The sequence below is a fragment of the Heptranchias perlo genome, chromosome 1 (genome assembly GCF_035084215.1).
Source record: "Heptranchias perlo isolate sHepPer1 chromosome 1, sHepPer1.hap1, whole genome shotgun sequence".
In the NCBI taxonomy this organism is placed as follows: domain Eukaryota; kingdom Metazoa; phylum Chordata; class Chondrichthyes; order Hexanchiformes; family Hexanchidae; genus Heptranchias; species Heptranchias perlo.
Genome location: NC_090325.1, coordinates 178,088,210 through 178,115,684, shown reverse-complemented (window position 1 = coordinate 178,115,684; position 27,475 = coordinate 178,088,210).

Here is a 27,475-nt window from a genome sequence, read left to right as displayed (position 1 = left end):
CTCTCACTATGAGTCTAGCCTGCAGTGCTTCCGCCTAATCATTCTATAACGTGGAACCACCTTCTCCACTTCTTCCACACCTATAAAACCCCGTCCCAATTCTCTCTCAACCTGACACTCACCCAATATTCCCAAACCACCTCCTTCATGGCCTAATCTTTCACCAATTTCTGTCATACAATTCATCTCTGATTTTGTACCCACTCGTCATCACCAACCCCTCTCCCCCTCACCACTGTCAATCTCTCTGTCGCCCTAATCTTTCCCTCTTCTACGTCCTCTCACACCTAATATCTCCCCACCACTCAACCAAAACTTCTCACAAGTCTTCACAAGTCACGCATCTAACTTCACACTTACATAATGAACTCCAACACAGACCAAATCCAAATCTTCCACTTAAAAGTTATGCTCCAAGTTAAGTTTAAGTAAACTTTTGAATTCTTCAAATTGGAAGACTCTCTGCATATCAGATGAAATAACCATCCATCTTGACCTTTAAAGCCTGGATTTGAGTTGGTCACAAATAAATTAACCAACAACAATTTGCATTTATGTGGTGCCTTTTACGTAGAAGAACATCCCAAGGCACTTTGGAGAGGCAAGAAGAAAAACAGACACTGAGCCAAAGAATGAAAGTGTAGAAGAGGTGAGCAAAACTTTGGTCAAAAAGGTGGCTTTTAAAGAGGGCCTTTAAAGAGGAAAGGGAGGTCGAAAGGCAGAGCGGCTTAGGGAGTATGGGGCCGAGGCAGCGGAAGGCATGGCTGCCAATAGTGGAGCAAAGGAAGGGGGTTGCACTAGCGGTCAGAGGAACAGAGAGTTCGGGGGAACAGGTACGTAGCACTGGAGACGATTACAGAGATAGGGAGGAAAGAGGCCATGGAGAGATTTAAGCACAAGGATGAGAAGTTTAAATTTGAGATGTTGGGGGAACAGCAACCAATGTATGTCAGTGAGGATAGAAGTGATGGGTGAGCAGGACTTGGTGTGAGATAGGATGAGGGGAGCAGATTTTTAGATGAGCTGAAGATCACCCAGAAAAATCCTAAAGTGACCCCCATTTCAGCATCCAGTTTTTCCTTCATAGATTCTAGCGTTTTCATCTACATTACTTTTTCTGGAAGTCTATTCCATATATTGATCACTCTTAGATGGAGAAGAATTTCCTGAAATCAGTCCTACGTTTTATTAGTTTGAACCGATGTCCCCTTGTCCTACTCTGGCTATTTAACTTTTAATATTTAAGATTTACCTTTCCATTCCCTTAACCATCTTATCTACCTTTTTAGCATCTCTGCTCAGATGCCTCCCTTCCAGGCTGAAAAATCTAAGTTCCTCTAGAGTTTCCTCGTAATTTTGCTACGAAACTGCTTCCTGGCTCTTACCTTGTGCATTGCCTCCACCACTGAAATACTGGTCCAACTTCCAATGTTTCCCCAGTGCATCTTCAATCTGTCTGGGTAATACCTACTGTGGAACAAATTAGGTTTGGTAACTAAATGTGTTGCTTGAGGTTGAACCTGTCGAGTGGTTGAGGTGAAAGAAGTTGGTAAGAATTAGAACTTGATAGATTTGGGTTGCTTTGGTTCAAACAGAATATCCAACCTGACTTTGTCTGCTCATCACTGCAACACTATAACACCTTGACTAGTGTGGCTTCACACTGCTTATTAGAATCAAAAGTGCCTGCTTAATGTAGGAGAAAAACTGTTATATTGTAGTGCGCATAATAACATTCTACAAGGTGACTGGAATATTTTGATTTTCCTAATCCTAGTGCAATATCCCAATGCTTTAGGGCAGTTTAGTGTGTTGCTTTGAAATTTTGATGGAGCTGTTTCTATTTTTCTTCAAGTGTAATCATCTCCTGCTGTCACTTCAGCCATTTACGCTGTTTCTCCAGGAGTTCTGCTGATCTCCACTCAAAGTTGAAGCGGGAGATCAGGACAAGCCCTGCGGAAGTTCAAGGCCAGTGTGTGTTATACAGTGCTTTCTGAAGCTGCGACCCTATGCAGATAAATCTTCCAGTATTATATGTTGTGCCCAAAATGTATCAAAATACAGTCAGGAGATGCATTTCTAATGCCAAGCCTCAGTAATGTGCCTTCACCTGGAATTTCCACAGGGATTGTCCAGCAAGAGGTTAGCAGAACCCTGGAAAAACGCCACGAATGGCTAAACATGGATGTTTACACCATTTCTCCGCTGAAGTTACACTGGGAGATCGGGAGAAGTCTATGGAAATTTTCTTCCCTTATACCATTACTACTATTGGGATTCAGCTCCCTTTTAAACAATATTGCAATAAAAATGGCTAATGTCTATTACTCAAATAAAAATGAACTTAAAGGACTTTACTAACAGGACTCTACTGACTGGTACTGATGATTTTTTTTTAAACCAGAAGAGTTAATTACTTAGCATGTTTTATCATTTTAAACATGGTGAAGCCAGATCTAATCTGATGCTATTCTTGTAATAAACTTTGCCATAAGCAGTGGGGGATTTATCCAATTGTGATTTTCCAAATATTCTGCAACTGCCTAAATCAGAGTTTATTCCAAAACCTCACGGGCGATTTGATGTGCTGTCACTGCGTTTAAAATTAACGTAACATGCTGCTCTTTAAACAGCGATGATCTTGCATTCGTTGATGTCTACTGCCGTCTGCTTCCTTGCTGGGAGCAAAAAAAAATTGATGTCTGTTTCTCGCTTCCAGCGAGGAAGCAAACAGATACCATAAGGGCTCCAAGCAGCATATAAGGACAAGGATTTTAAAGGAAAATGTCCTTGAGCTTACAACAGATGCCACTGCCGCCCTCTGGGTGCAAATTAGCAATGCAAAACCACGCCTTGGATTTGATACCGATTATTTTTGATGGTGCAAATTAGGCGTGAAATTTGACAACTTTGAACTATGGCACAAAATCTGTTTTTTTTGTGACTGTAGTGGCTAGCACCGCAAGAAAATTAATTCAATTAAATTGTAACGTGGCTTCTCCTGCAACTCAGATATTCTGATCAGTGCTGGCTAGATGTGCTCAAGTGCAATCATTAAATAGTAATATGCAACATCTGGTTTATTTCCCATTAATGATAACAAGTACTATCCATATGATTTATATCACTAGCATCTTCCTCCAGTTATTGACTGAAGGCACTGCCTTGCACTGGGGTACAGTTCCATAGGTGTCTACTGTCACCGAATACCTCACCTAAGTAGCCATTTATCATTTGTGAGTGTGGACAGGTTATTGGACTGTGGTGGTGGGGGAGGGTGGATTTTGGTGAGGGTCTCTCAATGCTCATGCACAAGGAAGGGGAGATTGCACCTGACAGGTGCAGCACCTGAAGTGCCCTGAGCCTGTGAGGAGACAGTTGCCCTTGTGTTTTCTCCCAACCGGGCCATACAAATGGTCTGGGGGAACTCCAGGGGCAGGTCCATCCCTTATGCACCTAAAAACAAACACCGCTGCAGGCCTCCGAGACTGGGACCTTTCCATTGGGGCACCTCTGCTGGAGTGCCAGACAAGCATTGCTAGAGGAAGAATGCTTCAGTCGGATAGATATACTTGGCCTGTGCCTACTACATATGCAGGCCCAGTTACGCTTGCTGAGGAAAGCCTGGGGCAGCATAAAGAGGGCAGAGACTAGACGTAATAGATCTCAGATGCTTTTTCCTCTGCCCTGCAGCTGGAAGAATTCTCCAGTCACAGGGCAGAGGAAAATCTTCCCAGTAATTTCCAGTAGCTGTCAGTGAATCTGAACCAATGGCTGGGGAAAATGCAATGCCGGCCGGGAGAACATTAGAATATTCGAATCTGGAGCTGACAAAGGCATAAAAGAGGGTTTCAGTAGCAGATGGGTTGAGGTAGGGGTGGAGGTGAATGAAGTTACGGAGGTGAAAGTTTAGCTTAGGGTCAAGTAGGATGCTGAGGTTGCAAACATTCTGGTTCAGCCTGAGACAATGGCCTAGGAGGGGGAAGGAATTGGTGGCAAGTGTGCTGAATTTGTGGTGGGGGTCAAAGACAATGGGCCCCGTATTAGGAGGGCGACAGGTTCGCAGCGGGGGGTCGACTGGGCGTGTGGATAATGCGCCCAGTGAAATTGGGGTGCTCCGCATGGAATCACAGGCTAATTGGATCCACTTACCTTGGCTTCCGGGTTTCGCACTGGAAAGCTGCGCAGCGGGCGGACTGCGCATGCACAGCATAGGCTGTCAGCTGGAGGAGCCCTATTTAAAGGGGCAGTCCTCCACTGACTGATGCTGCAGAAAATAGGAAAAATTACAGCATGGAGCAGCCCAGGGGGAAGGCTGCTCCCAGGTTTAATGATGCCTCACTCCAGGTCCTAGTGGATGGGGTGAGGAGGAGGGGGAGGACAGAGATCATCCCCCCGGCGGGCGGGAGGAAGCAGCCTGCCTCTGCCACCAAGAAGGCCTGGTTCGAGGTGGCAGAGGAGGTCACCTGCACCACCAACATATCACGCACCTGCATACAGTGCAGGAGGCGCTTCAATGACCTAAGTAGGTCAGCCAAAGTGAGTACACTTACTCATTCCCCTACACTCCATCCGCCACATCACCGCCCACACCCCACATCTCCTTCTGCACTGCCAACACTACTCTGTCACATCACCCCTCACACCCACTCAAAGCTCATCTTCATCTTACCTGCACTTACTCACCTCGCCAGTACTCATCCCGCCACTACCACTCAACCCAATCCTCATACAATCTCATGGCTCTATCTCGTACTCACCCTCTCATGCACTTCATTCACAGTCAGCCTCACTCAACCTGCCACTACCTGTGCTGCAGCCACAGGGCATGCATCAGATACGTGCAGTAGGAAGCGTAAGGCAAACGTGTCATCAGCATGAAGGGGATGCACAAGGGTGTTTGAGGGTTTGTCATGGTTTTTACTTATATTTAATTTCTGATCAACTCACATAACATATTATGTTGGCACCACTACTGCCACGTCTTTGTGAATCTTGTCTGGTTTGTGCAATAATGCCCTTTCCTGAGGATCACAATGAAGACCCACACCTGATGCCACCCATTGTGTCACTACAGTGGGTGTAGGTGTATTTGCAGAGCTTTTTTGTGCAGACAACTGAGAGACATCGGTGATGTCCCCGGCGGCACCCTGGAAGGATGCGGAGGAGAAGTTGTTGAGGGCAGTGGTCACTTTGACAGTGACAGGTAAGAAGGTGGTGCTCGGGCCAGCTGGGAGCAGCTCGGCATGAAGGAGGCTGCAGATGTCCACGACTACATGTCGAGTGACTCTGAGCCTCCGTGTGCACTGCTGCTCAGAGAGGTCCAAGAAGCTGAACCTCGGTCTGCAGACCCTGTGGCGAGGGTAGTGCCATCTGCGACGCATCTCTCTCTGCGGTTGCCCTCCCTCCTGCTGTGCAGGTGGATGTGTCACAGCACTGTGTTGTGGGGCTCCATGTGTCAGAGGTGGAAGGCACGGCCGGCGAGGCTGGTGATGTGGTTCGTCCTCCGAGAAGATCATGACTGCAGGTACGGCGGCCCCCATCCGGAAGATGTACATCTGAGGGGGTCCGCAAGGTAGGTAAATGTGTCTGGACCCCGGGGTAAGTGTGCAGGTTTGTGAATTTTATTGTTCGGGGGAGGGTGGTGCAGCCAAACTTTGTCCAAAGTGACAGAGTGGCCTCCTGCAATGAGTGAGGGTCTCCCCCTCGCACCTGTCAAATGGACCTTTGCAGCTGACACAGACTGATGGCTGCAACACGTCCATTTGAATTGGGAGTGTTTTTCCCAGTACGGGAAACAGTCCCAGTTGTTTGCAAAATCCCACCTCTCCTAAAATGTCATGTTAATCAGGTCTCTAAACGACCTGAAATACCCTAATGATTAGTTTAAGTGGCACCCCGCCGGCTTTAATTGCCAGCGGGAGTCCAACATGCAGGGCCTGTGCACGCGCATGTCAGCGCGTCACTCGGGAACCCGGAAGTGGGCGGGTTGGAGCCGGGCTCCAGACCCGCCCCGGGAATCCCTGATTTTCGCAGCCCCCCCACCACGAACGCACCCGCTCAGGGGGTGCAAAAATCAAGCCCAGTGATTTTGCTTGGTTGCAGACCAAGTAGTGCACTTACCACTTAGGCCAGCAGGGATATTGTCACAATCATTTTACTGCTCTTTTACCTCATGCTACCTCTGTCACAATCATTGTTTTCTGCTACATAGTTATAAACATAATTATAACAAAAGTCTAAAACTAAAATGTAAATGAGATTAATATGGCAAATATTATCACAAATGCACTTGAAATTGTTAAGAACCCATCTGAAAATTGCCCTCATGGCCTCTCTGAAGCACCCAACCATTAATTTATTATAACATTCCTAAAATGTGTTTGTTCCATTTTCTTCCTAGTCTGCAATCTGGTTGAAAAGTTAGATACAACTTGTGGATGCTGCTGACATTCATAAAATACTTAAACCTCATTCTCATGTTTTATAAAGTCAGTAGAACTGTCAAACTGAACTACTAAATTGTTGCTCATCATAAGTAATGTATTACCTTATATGTAATGGAATTATTTCCCTGGACATTCTGCACTCTTTATTAATAAAAACTTAACATAAGTAGGCACCAAAGTGGCACAGCCTGTTCATACAGCACCAGGCTGCATTGGTGTCAGTTCATATGTTTGTGCCCACGATTCCCCATACAATACGTTCCTGATTCCAAGCAGGCCTTTAGAGACAAATCACTGAATGGAAGTGAGAGATCTCTGCACTGAGGGGAGAAAATTGAATAGTGATGATGCGGGTGGGGGGTCCATTAACAATATTGAGCCAATGTGTAACTGTAAAAGTGGAATAGAGAACAACATTTGAAGAAGCCTGTGAGCAGATTGCCTGCCCAGTGAGCAATAGCGTAAAGCATAAGGGTGAGAATAGACAAGGAAGAAGATATTAAAATGGCATGTGCATAAATAAATGAATAGATAAAAATAAAGGTTGTTTGGGGGTCAGAAAAAGTACTTGATGAAACAATTAGTCTATGACACTAAATATGAAGCTAATATAATCATATCAAAGGCCTTGGTCTCACTGCTTAATTTATTTTTGCAAGATTGTCTTTTTTTGCACCAGTGAAAAACCACATTTACGGCATTAGGGTTAGCAATGAACATTAAATGTAACAAATTGGATTCTCAGGCATTAAGCAGTTCTCCTGCCTCTGTGTAAAGAAGGATTAACGGCTGGTTGATCATAAGCTATAACCAGAAATAGGTAGTTAAAGTACTAAGTATGTAAAAGAGGATTAGGAGTACAGGCAAGCTGTGACCACAAACAAGTAATTAAGGAAGTGCTCAGTGTGCCAGCGAGGATTAAAGCAAACAGAGTATAAGCTAAGATCATGGACAGGAGTTAAACCAATACTTAGTGGTGGGAATTCTATGTTCCTTGAGATTTGTGTTTCGCTTTGACTTTAAATTCAACCTCAGGAAGGCGGGTGAAAATCAGGCATTTGCAAAAAGAAAGACTTGAAAGACTTGCATTTATATAGCACCTTTCACAGCCTCACGATGTCCCAAAGTGCTTCACAGCCAAAGAAGTACTTTTTGAAGTGTAATTACTGTTGTAATGTAGGAAACACGGCAGCCAATTTACGCACAGCAAGGTCCCACAAACAGCAATGAGATAACGACCAGAAAATCTGTTTTTTAGTGATGTTGGATGAGGGATAAATATTGACCAGGACACTGGGGAGAATGCCCCTGCTGTTCTTCGAAATAGTGCCATTGGATCTTTTACATCCACCTGAGAGGACAGAAGGGGCCTCGGTTTAACGTCTCATCCTACAATGGTGCAGCACTCCCTCTGTAGTGCACTGAAGCATCAGCCTGGATTAGGTCAAGTCTCTGGAGTTCAATTTGAAGATTTAATTTCAATTGTCCTAGCCATTGTTTGAACGACACTGTTTCTCTGGTCCTGTCTTTAGATGCGGCTAGATCCCATCCACTATACTCACTAAAAAAAAAATCAGTGCATACTCCCCTTTGCAGCTCCAGGGATCAAACATAGATTTCAACTGCTTTTACTTTGGCATTAGTGGAGTGTTTGCTCCACTGGTTTCTAGGTGTGGATCCAGCACCCAACAGTAACTCCAATGTAAACTTGCCAGATTCGCTCGGACTGGCTGCTAGGATGACTTGGGTCTTTCTGGTAGCCGCTCTTAGTGAACCCAGCAAATTTATATTGGGGTTGCTGCCTCTTCTTCAGGAACTGAAGGCTCTGGCACCCCTCTAAAGTCAATAGAAAATCAACTTACATTATCTATATGCAGGAAAATGATGACTGATGGAGCTATGTACGAATCTCCATCCTCCTACCTGGTAAAACATAGATTACACCCTCTGATTCCCTACATGAGAGGTTCCTGATCCAGTTTCATCCCAAAACATTGAATGGAGAGAATATTGAAGGAGTGAAGCCAGGACACTCACACATAGCTGTAAAAAAATAATTACGGAACAGCACTGGAAATGGCAGCACATTGTCTGTCTTAATGAGAAATGGAGTATTATGTGGGGTGAAAAGATTAAACCAGAGAGAAAGTTACTAAAAAGGCAGGCATAAATAGGTTAACTATTAATCATTCAAGTGCCACAGTGAGTTTAGGCCTGTTAGACTCTGGGGACCACTGATGAGTATGCTATTTCAGCAGCTCTCTTTCTGGTTTGACACAAAAAACACACACCAAAAATTGATCTGCTAGCATCTGTGAGCTATATATTAGCTGAAAATCCAGTGCTTAAACCTAGTATTCAGTCTATAAAATAGTTTGACAAAACCTGCTCTCACCTCCAAGTTCCTTTGCATTTCTGTTGTAAAATGCAGAATAAAGAGCTAATCTTCTGACTTTGTGCTCCCAGTAGAGAGTCTTGCCTGCCAATCGGGCATCTCACAAATTAGCCGCAAGCACTGTGTGTGATTTTCCAACCGTTTAAGTTAATACCTGGAAAATCGAGCGCAGTGCATGGCCGAACTTTCAATACCTGCTGCTGGTGGGTGAAGCTTCCAGAAGTCAGGGCGGGGTCAAGATATTTTTTAAAAATTCTGGGGGGTGCTTGCACCAGTATGGGCGTACTTGGGGGACGGTAAATTGGAGGAAGATGCCGAGCAGCATAGCCACATGTGGTTGCAGCTGGTGGTCCGAGCTTTCAGTGTGAAGTACTCCAATATGACACCGGTCGACTTCTGCCAGTCAATACCGACACCCAAGTTGCTCCGCGCAAAGGAGGCAGGAGCAATGGGAATTCCAGTGGGTGATCCCAGCCCCAGCTCCACCTGACATCAGGCCATTAACAGGGCAGATGGAATTTAAGCTCCCCCTGCCCTTGTCTCCAGCAGGAAATCCTAGAGTTACGTTTTTGAGGCAAAGACCAGGCATTCCCAGGTCCTGTCCCTGCCGATCCACTCCTACTGGTTTTGTGCCGGGACTTCCTTGTGCCCCACCCACCCCCCCAGAACTCGGGAAAATTTGGCATGCAGATTGGAGGATGTGGGATTTAGTAGTGCGCAACCTTTATTCAATGTTTTAACATAACTCATCAGTTTGTAAACAGGGACGGGAGCTGCATCTGTTATTTGCACATGCGATGTCTGATCTCCGTTCAGACTCCGTGCGGACAGCAGACTGTTATTTTCAGCAAATGACGGGTACCAGCCACCTTTAAGAGATTTTTAAGAGACAGCCTGCCTTTAAGAGATTTGGGCTCCCCCTGCTGGTGGAAAGTGCGAATTGCATCGAATCCTCATTCAACGCTGATTTGGAACACTGCTTGCAGGTAAGTCCTCAGGCCTGACGAAAGGCTCGTCCTGTCTGCACAGGGGTCATTGGGCGCGGGGTAATAGCGGATTGTGCTACCACCGCCCAATAATAGGCCCTAACCAATTTTCCCCCCAGAGTGTCCTCCATCTGCAGCTGCTTGAACCAGCCTGCATTTTCAGGTTATTATCCTGTCCACGAAGTGTCTGGGATAGGCTGACCCCCCTTGCAGGGCCTTGTGCCTGGAATTAGGGGTGGAAACTCAGAAGCCTGCGGTATCAGGAAAAGTCATTGGGGCCTTCTGGATGGATGGAGTTAGGATACAGATCAGCCATGATCTCATTGAATGGTGGAATAAGCTTGAGGGGCTGAATGGCCTACTCCTGCTCTTACGTTCCAAGAATCATAGAATCATAGAAAGGTTACAGCATGGAAGGAGGCCATTCAGCCCATCGAGTCCGTGCCAGCTCTATGCACGAGCAATCCAGCTAGTCCCATTGCCCTGCCCTATCTCCGTAGCCCTGCACATTTTTTCGTTTCAAGTACATATCCAGTTCCCTTTTGAAGGCCATGATTGAATCTGCCGCTGTCACTCCCTTGGGCAGTGCGTTCCAGATCCTAACCACTCGCTGCGTAAAAGAAGTTTTTCCTCATATCACCTTTGGTTCTTTTGCCAATCACCTTAAATCTATGTTCCTATGTTCCTTCTGACCGTTGTCCATAAACAGCAGCCAGTAGGCCTTGAGCACTGATTCATGTCCCTGAAATAAAATGGGACTTATCTCGTGTTCTCTGCTCTTTGCTGCGGGCCGCTCTCCAATTCTGCTTCAATGCTCAAAATCTACTTCTATGCACTTCCCAAAATGGGGATCCTTCTTGCTCCCCTTCCCACCTCAATACCATGGCTGCCCTTTGACTGTCCCTGTTCTGGGAGCAGGTAATGTAAAGCAGGCTGAGGCCCAGCGTCACAAGTATCCGCTCCCATTTCCTCTGTGTTACGCCTGGGAACTGAGCAATCCCCAGGCACGTTGGAAAGGAAAATCAACCCCATTGTGTCTCAACAACTTCAACGTACAATATTAAAACAACTGCTTTGCTGGTAGAAACTGTCACCTGGCAACTGATGTCAATCATGAAGAACCAATGCGGTGATAATTCCAATTTCCAGTTGTGTCAAAAGAGAGAGAAGGAAAAGGAAGGAAGACAGATAGGGAAAAAGAAAGGAATTAAATTAAATGAGTCCTCGCCAAATCAGAACATCTGGTCAAATTACTATGGTGCATCATTTAATTTAAAAAACTGTTTAAAAAATAGCCTGTGTATTCTGCATTACTCTCCAGGTATCTTTTTTACTCAAGCTCTTTTCTCCATTTCACATTGACCCAGGAATATCCAATTTCCAGCCATAGAACTTTCTGCTGCAGAACTACTGCTGTAACAAATTCACACACATCTCATTCCAATTTCTCTATTACTGCTGTAGTTGTAATAATAAAAAAAAACAACAATTTTATATATTGACACTACTGACACATTCTGTAATGATGCAGAGGCAGGAATTAAATGTGAAATTAGTCTATTGTATTATAAGAGTGTTTTATCTCCTTGCTATAAAAAGCGCAGTGTGAAAAAGATAAGCAGCAAAATCCTTTGATCCATTACACAGTAAGCACTCTCTCTATCATTGCCTTTGGGATTCTTAATAAAGCAAATTACAGCGAGGACTGGGTTACATCAAAATGCAGCTCACCCGCCTGAAACCAAAAGGACGGTACAATAAGTTTTTATTATTATTATTATTAGGGTATATATATATAGCACTGAGGTTGTGGACTGCTCATCTGTGATACTAAGATGGACTACTAAGAGATGGGTAACACATTGAACGGCACTGACATTATTTTGTTTAGAATCACCTTTGCGGACTGTCTGGCCTGAAGGTGGTATTCCATTAATTTGGCAATATAATAATGGAATCGCACCATAATTTGGTTTGGTTGCTTAAGAAATGAAGTGAGGTTATGAAACTACATATTGGGGAGCTATTTATTTAACTTCAGATTGAGAACTCTGGCGATGCGGGTAACACAGCTTTTAAATTTAAGAATGTATTGCAGCATAGGGAAGTGGATGTGACCTCACACCTATGATCAACAGCTGATCACTACTGGGCTTTCGCAAAGAGGTGTTGAGCTTCCTGAATAGGAAGGGAAGGGAAAGAGCAGATGAGGCAACTAAGACCACTCTTGATTCATTCCTTGCTCACAGTTCAAGAGCAGGACAAGTCACTTTTCCTAGCTGTCAGTTAGAGGCAGGAATGCACAGCTTGGGAACATAGCAACAGGAGCAGGCCATTCAGCCCCTCAAGCCTGTTGTGCCATTCAGCAAGATCATGGCTGATCCGTATCCTAACTCCATCCACCTGCCTTGGCTCTATAGCCCTTAATACCCTTGGCTAGCAAAAATCTATCAATCTCAGATTTTAAATTATTAATTGAGTTAGCAACTACTGCTTTTTGTGTGAAAGAGTTGCACACTTCTACCACCGTTAGTGTGAAGAAGTGTTTTCTAACTTCTCTCCAGAATGGCCTGCCTCTGATTTTAAGGTTATGTCCCCTTCCTAGACTCCCCCATCAGCAGAAAAGGTTTCTCCCAATCTACTCTATCAATTCCTTTCCAAATCCTAAGAACCTCAATCAAAGCACTTCTTAACTTTCTATATTCCAGGGAATACAAGCCTAGTTTATGTAATCTCTCTACATAATCTAACCCTTGGAGCCCTGGTAACATTCTGGTGAATCTGCATTGCACTCCTTCCAAGGCCAATATATCCTTTCTAAGGTGCGGTGCCCAGAACTGTACACAATACTCTAGATGTACTATGTTCCTAACAGATTGAACATAGTAGTGGTAGCAGCACATAAATAAGTCAGGAACGTGTGCAAAAAATGGTTAGTTTGTAGGTATGTGCCAATTCTAAGCCTCTTCCATTTGAACCTTGAGCAATTTCCGATTGTTGTATAGAAATCCTCTGGTATCCTAATTAAACTGTGGCTAAACTATCTACCATTGGAAAGGGTCCTTGTATGTATGACTCAACAGAGCCGGTATTCAAAATAAATAACTGTCTTCTGATTGACCACAAGATTAACCTAAGAATGATCTGAATCACTGTATTCTAATTTTTCCTACCATGTATAATTGCACAAATCAGGCTTAATATTAATTTCTGGTCCAGCAGTGAGGGAATCTCCTGTGGTTCAATTTCATTTGAACTGATCCCGAGGCAGTCTGAAGTTAGAGTGAGACCTTGAAAAACTCACACGATAGGAAATTGGAACAAGCAGATTACAATCTTGCAGTTCCTTGAAGACATCTTGGTCATGATGGAAACTTACTCTAATCTAGTGCAACTTGCTGAATTTGTGACACAAAGCAATTCCATCTTCAGGATTGTGCTATTGCACACAGATACCAAAAGGAAACAGCAAATCTGGCTGGAGCTATTGAAACAACATAATGTTGGTTCCAATTTTTTATCCTTCTTTTCTATATTTGTGGATACAATTTTAAATGACAAATATACTCACATGTATTACCTATACATCCTGCTATGGCAACTGTTACTCGGAGCTTCTTTATCAAAAATTTCCAAAAAAAACGGTTGTAGATCAACTCTATCAATCACAATTGTTATTTTTTTTTAAACTTTGACTTCAACTTTGTATCGCTGTACTCATATGTATTAGCTATGGCTCAGTGGTAGTGCTCTCACCTCTGAGTCAAAGGATTGTGGGGTGAAGACTTGAGCACAAAATCTAGGCTGGCACACCAATGCAGTACCGAGGGAGTGCTGCACTGTCAGAGGTGCCATCTTGTGGATGAGATGTTAAACCAAGGCCCCATCTGCCCTCTCAGGTGCACGTAAAAGATCCTATGGCATTACATCGAAGAAGAGTGGAGTTCTGGACAATATTTATCCCTCAACATCACTAAACCGATTATCTGGTCATTATTACATTGCTGTTTGTGGGATCATACTGTGTACAAATTGGCTGCCACATTTCCTACATTACAATAGTGATTACATTTCAAAATTATTTCATTGGCTATAAAGCTTTTTGAGATGTTCTGAGGTCGTGAAAGGTGCTATATAAATGCAAGTTCTTTCTTATCTATAGATAGGACCAGGAGTAGGCCATTCAGCCCTTTGAGCCTTTTCCACCATTCAGTGAAATCATGGCTGATCTGTATCCTAACTCCATCCACCCACCTTGGCTCCATATCCCTTAATACCCTTGGCTAACAAAAATCTATTGATCTCAATGTACTGTGTAATGGAATCGTAATCTTGTTCTTTGTAAACGTATTCATGATTTTGCCATACTTGGTCACAGAGGAAATCTCTCCTACTTTCATCCCCATTTGAACCCACTCCAGCCATCCCGTCCCCCACCTTGCCACATTGGTAGAATTGTGCTTTGGGTGAGGATTGATTTGTTGCTGTTGACGATTTAGTTTGTTTCAAAACTTATTAAAAAAACTGCTATAAAGTAAAAGAGGAGGTAGTTGAGATACTGGATTGTCTAAAAATTGATAAAGAGGAGGTACTAGAAAGACTGGCTGTACTTAAAGTAGATAAGTCACTAGGTCCAGATGGGACGCATCCTAGGTTGCTGAGGGAAGTAAGGGTGGAAATTGCAGAGGTGCTGGCCATAATCTTCCAATCCTCCTTCGATATGGGGGTGGTGCCAGAGGACTGGAGAATTGCAAATGTTACATCGTTGTGCAAAAAGTGTGTAAGGATAAACCTGGCAACTACAAGCTAGTCAGTTTAACCTCGTGGTGGGGAAGCTTTTAGAAATGATAATCTGGGACTAAATTAATAGTCACTTGGACAAGTGTGGATTAATAAAGGAAAACCAGCATGGATTTGTTAAAGGCAAATCGTGTTTTACTAAATGGATTAAGTTTTTTGATGAGGTAAACAGAGAGGGTTGATGAGAGCAATGTGGTTGATGTTATGTATATGGACTTTCAAAACGCGTTTGATAAAGTGCCATATAATAGGCTTGTCAGCAAAATTGAAGCCCATGGAATAAAAGGGGCAGTGGCAGCATGGATACAAAATTGGCTAAGTGATAGGAAACAGAGAGTAGTGGTGAACAGTTGTTTTTCTGAATGGAGGAAGGTATACAGTGGTGTTCCCTAGGGGTCAGTACTAGGACCACTGCTTTTTTTGATAAATATTAATGACTTGGACTTGGGTGAACAGGGCACAATTTCAAAATTTGCAAATGACACAAAACTTGGAAGTGTAGTGAGGAGGATAGTAATGGGCTTCAAGAGGGCATGGACAGGCTGGTGGAATGGGTGGACACATGGCAGATGAAATTTAATGCAGAGAAGTGCGAAGTGATACGTTTTGGTAGGAAGAATGAGGAGAGGCAATATAAACTAAATGGTACAATTCTAAAGGTGTTACAAGAACAGAGGGACCTGAGGGTATATGTGCACAAATCTTTGAAGGTGGCAGGACAGGTTGAGAAAGCGGTTAAAAATGCATACAGATCCTGGGCTTTATAAATAGAGGCATAGAGTACAAAAGCAAGGAAGTTATGTTGAACCTTTATAAAACACTGGTTCAGCCACAAGCAGAAACTGTTCCCATTGGCAGAAGGGTTGAGAACCAGAGAACACAAATTTAAGGTGATTGGCAAAAGAACCAAAGGCGACATGAGGAAAAACCTTTTTCCGCAGCAAGTAGTTATGATCTGGAATGCGATGTCTGAAAGGGTGGTGGAAGCCGATTCAGTCGTGGCTTTCAAAAAGGAATTGGATAAATACCTGAAGGGAAAAAATTTGCAGGGCTACAGGGAAAGAATGGGGGAATGGGACTAACTGGATTGCTCTTACGAAGAGCCTGCGCGGGCTCGATGGGCCGAATGGCCTCCTTCTGTGCTGTAACCATTCTATGATTCTATAATTAATAAAACTGCTGGGTGGCCACTCTCTGAAATTGGACTGTCTGCTTCAAAACATGATAGGTGGTCTAATCCTGTGTGCAGTGGAGTTTTGATCCTCCACCCCATATGCAAACAGCGTTTATTTATCACTATGCTGCAAGTACAGTCTTGCATTCTTGCCATGTTTTATGGTAAATAAGTAATTTAAAATGACCCATGGAACATAATCCAGCCTTTTAAAAATGCTAATGGCTGAAGCAACCCAGGCTCTTTGCTGTTTTATCAACCTTATGACATTATTTTTAAAATTGTCCCATCCTCTGTATCGTGAAAATAATCCAATCCCGACAGAACAAGATAATTAGATTAAATGGTGTTGGTTTTCAATCATTGGGATTTTGCAAAAGAGTCTTTGAATTGGGAAATAAAGTTAATCTTAGATACAGTTGATCATTGATACACAGACGTCTGTTCCAAAGATAATGTAAAGCCATATATAGAATTCCAGTGTAGTGAACCACTATTATATAGAATTCCAAATAAAAGCATCATGCTGAAACGCAAAATCCTGCCCTATTACAATATTTCTCAAGCATGTTTTTTAGTGCTCTATGAACCAAAGTATAGCCAGCCCATTGCCAGATGAGACTGCAATACATTTTAGAATTCAAATCACTTTTCTCTAAAACCTACGTTTCTGTTAAGTGTTTTCAGTTGTTCTTTTGTTTTAATTAATTCACTGTATTGAATGATTAAATGGATTGCAGTGGAAAGATTTACAAATTGGCTATTTTTATTTACTAGTTTCTAGAAATTCTAACCCAAGTATCAGTCTGAAGTATTCTGTGCTAAATGAGTTTGTGTGTTTATCAGGATTGAACCAATTCATCAATTTGATTCAGAAAGTTTATAATAACAGAGAAAGTGAAGGGTGTGGAAATATCACATTGATAATGTAGGCAGACACTAAAGTAGAAATAAGACGTAGTGGCTGTATACAAAAATTTCAAAAGAGTGCACGCACATACTGAGGGTGTATCTCTGATTGAAAGCACCAATAAAATCTGTTCCTATTTCAAGCATCTAATTAGCCAAATCACTTCTAATTAAGGCAAAATTTGGATCTTCTGAAAAGTCCGGGATTTGCTCTATGTACTTCCCCAAATAGTTATATGAGATATTGGTATCTGGCTTCCATTTCCATGGTAGTAGGGAAGGGTCTGTCCTGTCTTTTGCACTACCTTTTCTGTGATGCTCCAGTGGCTGTCCAAAATTCCTGACAGTCTCTGGTGAGGGAAAATACATGCATGGGCATTCAATTCTTACAATATAGAGGCCATCTTTCTATAGCCTTTGACTATCTGATGAATGAAAATTGGGCAGTTTCTATAACAGGCGGCCGATCCACAACACCAGTCTTACACCCAAGTGACAAGTTGAAAATCTATTCCGTAATGTTCAATTTCCTATTAGTCTAGATGTGTATATGTTTGCCATGTCTATTTTGCTGGCTGCCAATATGAAGTTTTCCCACTCACCGATAATGCTTGAGTAGATGTGGATTTTCATTAATGTGTAGATTTGGAATTTGAAAGTTTAAAACAATTTCACCAACACTAAGGAGCGTAAGTAAGAAAATTCACTCTGTGGACTTCTAGATGCGACTATGGTCTGCTACGGTAGTTTCATCTATGATGAAGGGCTTGAAATGCATTATCACATGAATTATACTTCAAGCCCAATAGATTGACAGAGATCAGATACATGGGTACCCATCATGAGTCTATAGGCCCCATTCTTCATTAAACTACCACTGATCAGGCTGATGAATTACTGCTGTTACGAATGCCAAAACGAATGAGTGAAAGAGACAGAGCAGGACTATCTTAAATCTCCTAAAAGTTTGGGGGCACAGTCTTAAGATGGACTTCATTAATGCCTTGTATTTAACTATTTCTTAGATATCAACTGTATTCACGTTCTCTGATAATTAAAGTAACAACTGCAGTCACCTTAATTATACTCAATTTTACAACACCAAGTTATAGTCCAGCAATTTTATTTTAAATTCACAAGCTTTCGGAGACTTCCTCCTTCCTCAGGTACAACATTTACAACATTTACCTGAGGAAGGAGGAAGTCTCCGAAAGCTTGTGAATTTAAAATAAAATTGCTGGACTATAACTTGGTGTTGTAAAATTGTTTACAATTGTCAACCCCAGTCCATCACCGGCATCTCCACATCTTAATTATACTCAACATTCACTCCTTATTTACTCTGCTACACCTTAAATTATTGATTCCCTGTTATGGGTGATGAACTCAGGAGTGCCAATTGCTACATGATAATCCCAGGTCATGCGTCCAGGGACTGTTCATATAATTTACTCAATCAGGCCCCTGTAGAAGACCAGTATTCATAATTGAATAATTTGATTAGACACCCGCTCTGTAAACTCAGGTCAGTTAGCCTCAATTACTTAAATTCAGTTCAGACTCAAAAACAGAGGGACTCAATGGGATAAATTTTAAGTTTGAGCTGGGAAGAGAGTGGAGGGGTGGATTTAAGGACGGGAAACCCGGAAGTATGGGATTCCCAGACGTCCTTACAGAGAGCAGCCAGGGAGAGGGTGCCATCAGGTAAGTCTTAGATTGGGGAGGGTCGGTCATCGGCGGGGGGGTGGAGGTTGGAGCTAGTGGGGGGGTTGGAGATCGTGGGGGGTTGGGGACGGAAATTGTGGGTTGGCACGGGGGTCATCAGTCATGGGGGTCGCCAGGATCGGGGGTCATCGCGGGGGTCTGCGATCGGTGGGGGGGGAGGATTGGGGTCGGGGGTATGCGATCAGGGTTGGGGGTCCACAATTGTTGGGGGGAGGATTGGGGATCAGTATCGGGGGTCCGCGATTGGGGTTGGGGGTCTGTGATCATTATGGGGTAGGATCAGGGATCGGGGGTCCGCGATCGACGTCGGGGATCCGCAATCAATGATCGGGGAGGGGGGGGTTCCGCGATCGTTGGGGGGGGGGGGTCGCTGCAGGTAGGCTTGTTGGGCCTGGGGGAAGCACTCCTGCTCCTCCGGGCCCACAAGCTGTGCCAGAAAGGCACTTACCTGTAAGTCTCGAGCCCTCTCGCCTCCTTTCATGAGGTGTAAAAGAGAAGGCCCTGGTATCCCGGTCCCCTGGGGTTGAAATCGGAAACTGTGGGAAAATGGAGGCCTAAAGCCTCCTTGAAAGGTTTTAAGCCTGGCCCGCCTCCTGGGAGTGGGTTGGTTGCCCGCCCCTCCTCCTGCCCGGTGAAAACCGGAAGTGGGAGGGTTGGAGGCGGGTCTGAAATGGTTGCAATTTTGAATGCCCCCCCCCCCCACCCGTTTTCACTGTTAAAATCGTGCCCCATGTCTTCATCTAAACCTGGAATGGCGAAGGTCTGAGTATCGGCCTTGTAGACTTTGAATTTCTCTTTCTTTTCCCTAATTCCTTTTTGTTACATGACTAACCAAGGGCTTTTTTTTAATGTAACTGTTTTACAGCCTATGTCTGCAATGAAAGGGCTGATACCAACTTCTCGTCCTCCTCCTGCCCAATTTCCATCATCTTATGACAATGTTTTGAGCACTGATCTTGTTGTTTTATTAGTGCCTGACGGATTATACATAACTATTGGACCATTACTCCTTTCTTTCTCTCCTGCTCAAATTCTTTCTTGTGTACAGTTGACATTTTTATGTCTGCAGGGAGTGGAGTGGCATTTGGTTGCTGCCTCTGAATCACAGAATCCCCGGCTTTAGGGTTGCCAATATTGAAATTGGCCATACAATCAGCAGGGGCGCCATGGATAAGGGAGCTGAGGGAATGGGACTTAACATCGGGTCTAACTGCTGCTCGGGAAACTAAGGAAAGATATCTCCTTCATCAGTACAAAAGTATGAGTTAATACCTGCTGCGGCAGGAATAGGAGCAATTGGGGACTGCATCTGAAAATTACGCTGAAGGAAGATATGCACTTTTCCCTCCAATTCTGCACTTCGCCTTCTGAAATGCTCATTCTCACACCTTAAATTGGGATTATGATTTCTAAATTGTTCTACTTGAGCAGACAGGATCCCTGGGTCTTAGTTTCCCATACTTCATCTAACTTCTCACCAGTTCGTTTCTGAATAAACTTGCAGCATTCATTTAACCGAGTTACTGTCTTAGCGGCCATTACTAATCCCTGCAGGATTAATTCATCAATTAGGCCTTTATATTTCTCAATTGCTAGTATTCTCCATTTGAACCGGTCATTTTACACTATCTCAAAACAAAATAAAACAATTACCAAAAGTAGGTTGATATATATTCAAGCCCCGCTCATCACTAAAGTGCAAAAGATGGGTTCAAAGTTTTAAAATAGATACCAGTGTTGTGATTATTTGCAGATGACCAATGTTCACCCAACAACTATCGTGTAATGAGGAAACTACCATACATAAATGTAAATGGGAGACTGCAATGAGGCATTTGTCCATAGGCATCACTTCTTTTCAAAAGCAATGAACATAGCCAAGCCCCCCAAGTATCCAAACTATGGGGAAGAAATTCAACTCATAGCCATCCGTTTTGCAACGGATGGCCAGGAGTTGAAAATTGGGAGTGGGCACTCAGTCACCCCATTGACGCCCAAGGCGGGACTGTAAATGGGCAAGTAGCCCATCTGCCTGAAACAGTTGTACTATACAAATTGGGATTCTACGCCAGTTGTAGGACCCCATTGCCAGCTTCAGATACAAATGGGAGGAGCTTGTGCTACGCAAGCTCCGCCTAGTTGTACCAGGGCTTGAGCGACCTAACCAGTGATCCTTAAAGGGACCACTGGAGGCTGCTCAAGAAACGGCCACAGGACTTTTCCAAAGTTATATTTTTGTGCAGCCAGAAGGAGCTGTACCGAGGGCTGCTGTTGCCTGCCCGGGCTCGCCCCCTTAGCTTCGCATCCATCCACCCACTCCCAGGGCTGCATGCGGGCCGGCTTGGCAATGGAGTCAGACGGAATTTGTTAGGCCCCGACTGGCGAGCTCCATCGGGACACCCATTTGGCACCCATAGCTCACTGCTTCCATTCAAATGAGGCCTGATATCGAATTTGGCTCGGGCCCCAGGTCGGCACAGACTGGCTCGGGGAACAATAGCTCCATCGACCTGCCACCCATTTTGGGCATAAGTCAATCTTCTACCCCTGTGTCACATTTGTAATTGAACTTGAGCTGGTGCAATTTGGGCCTCGGACCTAATAAAACAAAGTAGACAAAATAAATTCAAATCAGTTGCAACAGATTGTGAAAAACCAATTGCCTTTCATTTGGGTGAAAGAAAGCCTGCGACTCAACATGACAGATGAAATATTTTGTTTATTTTTCTCTTGGCCTCGGGGCTCACGGTTGAATGTTAAACATGTTTTTTTAGTTTTTTCTTTAGAATTGGCCCCTCCAATTTCTCCATTTTCCTCCTGGCCTAAAGGCATTGATTTCCTTCATAGGGAGACGGTTCCTTGAGTGATAGTCACCCAAATGTTCATTGTTTGTGCTTGAAGTTTGATAGTGAATAATGGCAAATTTTTCACTGTGTTTGATCCTGCAGTCGCTCAGCATCCACATATTTGTTTCCAGTAGGGGGTCGGTCTATAATGATCAGGAGTGGGAATATACTGATTTTCCCTTCCCTAACTAAGAGTACCACTGTCAGGTTTAGTGCCCGGCAGCATCGCTGGCTAACAGTGCAGAGTGGAGATACCAGTGAAGAAATTCTGGTTTGTTGAGGGGGGGGTTGGAACTGTGGTCCAAAACTGTGTTAGGAGGGCTACAATTTGGGATGGAACTCAGATTAACTAGGGTTCTGCCCCTCAAAACCTCCGAGGCAAGGATATATCTTAGGCCTGTACCCATTATGTCAAAATAGGACTTTGGAGGTACATTAGAGGGTACATCCTGGCAACTCCAGGACAACAAAGCAGCTCATCCCTAATCAGCCCAGCTGAGAGCAGGTGTGGATTTCATTTTGGGGCTCCTGAAAGGCTCAAACATGAAGAGAATTAAGGCAATCGATCCCAGAGGATTGATTTACCTTTATTATGCTGGCCCTCTGCTCCCTGAGGGACATTTTAAAATGCTTTTCTCCCCATTTTCTTCAGCCCTTTCCAGGCTTCGGGTTTCCCCTATCGGAGCAGCAAGCTGCAGCTCCATCTTCTGCCTCCTCTGGTGTGCCGCTACGGCACAGGCCCTGAATATTCAAATAACTCGGGATGAGGTCAATGACTGATCAAAGCAGCAAGTGGAAATGATGCCCTGACACACTTCTGTCCCTTCTAGAGTCATTGCGGGCTTCCTAATCTGTTAAGGTCACAGATGGAAACATTACATCTGAGTCATTGGGGCTGCTCTTAAACTTATCTTCAAGTGAATCCTGGAACATAACACGTTGCTGTTGCTGCCATTAAATGTTATTTCATACATGTGAAATATTTTTGATTTTCACCCATTTATGCTACAGAGAAGTGAAATCACTGATCATGCTATTGGAATAACATATGAAGATACATATAAGGCACTTAATTGTACAGTTGCAAAATAGAAATTTGTAACATGACAGCTACTCATTGAGGCGTTGCAGTTGTTACCTCATGGCACGGTGACAAACTAACTTACTCCCACATTATCACCCAAAGGCTGTTGCCGACTCATAGTGCTTCTCTAATCAGTTCCCACTCACCAATAAGCTCTTCAGCCAAATTCCTAACCCTGGGGCCTCACTAATTTCAAAATAAAAGACATTTTAAATCTTGCACATACACCAATCACTCCGATTTGCTCTTACAGTTTGTAACATCATGTTGAATTCCCAGATGCATTGCTTTTTTCCATCTCAAAGTACTTTTATCTTTTATTTAAAATGATCCTTTAATGTCGATCTACATACTCAAGCGATGTGGAAGAAGTTGTATGATTTTTTTTTTAAAGAGCATAGCCACGCACTAGCATTGCCACATTGACAGAGAAAAACAATTTATTTTTTAAATGTATGATATTAGGCACTCAAGTGAAAACTGGAATAGTATTTAACTGTAATCTCCAATGGGTTTAAAAGTAATGCCACTGAATTTTAATAAATTAAGTGTAACCTTAATGTATTTTTGCAAATACCGAGCAATGTGTTATGTTACAGAATTCAACATCACAGTCCATCTCAATGCCTCCAAGGAGTTGATTCTGACGCTGTTTGGATAACTCAAAGCCAGTAGTGAAAGGATTATACCAAGGAGGAGGACACAGTGAAAGTTGGAAGAATGGAAATTTGAGATAGAAAAACGGGTGCTTGTTTACAAAGTCGTATGGTGTTCCGCTGCAGAGAATCATAAACGTAGCACAGTCTAGGTTCACTGATAAGGCACTAATGCAGGGGAGTAGCAACACTTTAAATTGGATTGAGGCAACATTAGTTGCACAATGGTACTAGACTGCGTCCTTCTGTTACAAGGGCAGACAAAGACATTTTCCTTTCTTTTCCTCCCTTTCCTTCCTCCCTCCCCTGAATACATTAACTCCTTGTTGGGTTACAGGTCCACAGGTGCTGATCATCCTCTAATATATTATTTAAGTGCCCGTTGTTCATGTCAGAATGTTGGCAGCTATTTGACCACAGGAGGATCATAATTGAGTCCACTGCTGCTCTCATTCAACGTCCAGACAGCTGCATTTCACTGTAGAGCAATCAGAGGGAAACCATGCTGATTATCACCTTCCCTAACCCAGGGGCACTAAGAACAATGCTAATGTCCCACCTGCTGCTTTAACTGAGGTCAGCAAACTCAGCATAAACCAGGAATGAAACCCAGTACCTTTTTGGTGGCTATGCTGGTGGTTTTCGCTCCTACTGCTGTATCTAATTTATCTGGAAGTGCTCATAAGAACCCAGAATATTGTTGATACTTTTCCAGCATTTGCCTGAATGCAACTTCTTGTGACATATAGCAGAAACAGGTCTTTTCATAAAGATTAGGCTGGACTATAAAGAGTGATATTTTGGTCAATCTGTCTATATTTATAAATTTCTTGCAGATAACACACATCAGTAGGGTGTCACATTTGATGGCATCAGACCTCAAAAATATCCACAGGATAAGATATCGTGAATTGGTTCCGATGCCATATTGATAAATGACTGAACAGTCTCAAACCACAACCTGTTAAGTGCATAATGCTGAGTGGGTGAAATCCATTCTCAGATAGGAAACCTCGACTGATCAGTTTGCAGCAACAAATGAAAAATGAACTAATCACTATTTCCAAAATGGACAAATCATCATTTCAATTTACTAAATAGCTAGGAAAGAGTTACCAATCAGCAAGCACCAGAGAACAGCCAATTAAATAGTTCAAAAGAGTCTCAAACTGGTTTCATTCACCATCTTGATTTCTGAACATGCCCAGCCTATTCTCATATAAAGAGCATTCATCACACACAAATAGATTTTTAAAAATCCACACCAAAATGATTAAGCTTACTGATACAGTTGTTTGTGTGATATTGCAAATTCTTGAAACAGTGTTTTCTTCCAGAAGCCTATCCGTCTTTCATGGCGTTGAGATTTAGGTTTTAGTGCTTCCTTGACCTTCAGTTGCTATGCTGGGCTTTGTTACTTGTTTTGTTTTGCTATTTTCCACCAATTTGTAATTCAATTTTTTTTTTAAATTGGGATTGAATTATTTGCCAATGATTTCTGCTATTTCACTAAGTGACATGCCTTATTTTGTTTCGGTATGTTCTGGAGGTTTGTGCTTCTGAGAATTGGATCAATTGCACATGAAGTATGGGCCCTAGTTTCCTCCAATTTTTAATTCAATACTTTTTTGCTCATTTGAGTTACTTTTCATTTAATTCTGCTCCTTGAGCAACACAGGAACTGGATTGCCTATTCAGTCAATTGAAGCCACTCTGCAAAATGGCAATTTTACCCTTTTAATTCTGTTTCCATGCTCTTTGTTCATATCGCTTAATGCCTTTACTTCCAATATAAACATCTAATTTTTAAGCATCTCAATTGATTCTGCATCTCTGACCTCTTGGTATACTGTTTTCAAGATTCTCATAACTTTTTCATGTGAAGAAATGCCTTTCTGGATTTGCCTTTAACTGGCTTAGTTACATTCAACATTGTGTATTCTGGTTCTAGATTTCCCCACAAGAGGAGTTAATCTCCAACTACCCTGTAAGTTCCCTTCATTATTGTGAACACCTCAATCAGATCATTCCTTAACCTCCTCATTTCCAAAAAATATAAGCCAAGTTTACCAGATTGCTAATTCTCCTCATACAGGCATCAACCTGCACAATTCACTATACCTTATCACCTAGTTTCATCTGCACATTTGGATTATACTATCCTACAGTCCCAATTACAAGTCAGTTACATATAGAATGGAAAGCTGGGAGCCAGGTACTGAGCCCAGGGGAACACTACTAGTCACTGCCTGCCAATCTGAGAATGCCTCTTTTATCCCAACTTTTTGCCTCCTACTTCCCAGCCAGTTTTCTATTCATGTCACAGGGTTGTCTCAAATTGCATACTCCTTAATTTTAGCTAGCAATCTCTTGTGCAGACCCTTATATTTATCACCCCTGTGACTCTGTCAAAGAACAGAACCATCCTTCATAAACCATGCTGACCATCCCTAATTAGAGTACTGTGCAGTTGAAGGTTCCAACTTTCAGATGAGATGTTAAACTAGGGCCCCATCTTCCATTTGAGGTGGACTATTTGAAGAAGAGCGGGGCAGTTCTCTCTGGTATCCTGGCCAACCAATAGCACTAAAACAGATTGTCTGGTCATTAACCTCTTGCTGTTTGTGAGACCTTGCAGTGTGCAAATTGACTGGTGTGTTTCCCCACATAACAACAGTGACTGCACTTCAAAAGAACTTCATTGGCTGTGAAACACTTAGGAACATCCTGAGGTCATGAAAGGCGCTATATAAATGCAAGTTCTTTCTTTCTTTAATCAGCTTATATTTTGTAAGTGATCATTTAACCTATCCTTGATAATAAATTCGAGCAATTTTCCCACTATTGATGTTTAACTCACTGACCTGTACTTCCTTACGTTGTCCCTTCTCTTTTAACTAATGTGGCTTTTTTTTAATCCTGTGCATTCTTTTGTAGTTTTTTTTCTGGTGGGAGTATGGCTTGGTGCTGTATGATAATAGATTGTCTATAGCTCCCGTCATTATAACACAATATATCCACTGACTCGCTGTGAACAATGCCATAGCAGATCTGCTAGTTGCTTTTAGATTTTATATAATATTCTAAAAAATTGTGTTGTAGCAGATATTTCTTCGAAATGTAGATTCATCAGCCCTCGGAAGATTAAGTATGATACTGGGAAATAAAATGAATGTAAAGGATTATGTCAGATCCAAATAATATGAGCAGTTGGCTTATCATTGGCCCACAATTTTTCTTGCATTTTTTCTTATGGCAATTTTCTTCCTTCTTGAGTGCATTTGACCTCTAAGCGGGTACAATTCCATGGACGCAAGTCATCCTGTGGTACGTCATGTGTGAGCCGAGATGGTGAGAGCGTACGAGGGCATCACAGCTATCCTCACCCAACATCCGCACATGTGCATTTACCAGCATTGGTTGCTGGATAGTAATCTTCCTAACCTGGGAATGCTGAGGGCAGTAACACTTCCCCCCTTCCCCCAATCCCCCATTCCCCCACAAAGCCTCACCTGAGATCAGCACAAACCAGGAGTTTAACTGGAGCTTTCTAATCTATATAGCTCAGCCTTTGGTGTCAGCCGTGGCCCAGTTGTTTGCACTCTTCACCTCTAAGTCAGAAGGTCATTTGTTCAAGTCCCAGCCCAGCAACTTGAGCACAAAATCCAGGCTGACACTCCAGTGCAGTACTGAGGGAGTGCTGCACTGTCGGAGGTGCCATCTTTCAGATGAGACGTTAAACCCTCTCAGGTGGACGTAAAAGATCCCATGGCACTGTTTTGAAGAAGAGCAGGGGAGTTCTTCCCAGTATCCTGGCCAATATTTATCCCTCAACCAACATCACTAAAAAAGAACAGATTGTCTGGTCATTATCGCACTGCTGTTTATGGGAGCTTGCTGTACGCAAATTGGCTACCATGCTGCCTACATTACAACAGTAACTACACTTCAAAAAGTACTTCATTAACTATAAAGCACTATGGGACGTCCTGAGGTCATGAAAGGCGCTATATAAATGCAAGTCTTTCTTTTACCAATTTCAGGGTAAAATATTATTTCAGAAGTTTTGGCAGAACCTCCAAAATAATTGAATTTGAATTGCTGTTGATAGGTTGACATTCCTCATGTTTTGTAGCTCATTCTCCTCTGGTATTATTCAGCATTATGCTTTGGTAAATTATAAAATCTAAAAAATAATATTCAATTCATACTTGCTTTTACAGGCTGAAAAAAGTTCTTCAGTACCGAACAGGTTATTGTTGCAGTTATAGCGATACAGCATTCTATTGATTACAGACGATATCATCTGGTGTACTGATAATTTCGATACCTTGTAGCCTGAGATAATGCTCACTACAAATTACTTAGCACAACAGCAATTTTGATTGTTTCAAGCTAATAATTGATTTACAGCACATCTTGTTCAGATGTAACTGCTTTAGAAAGGCAGT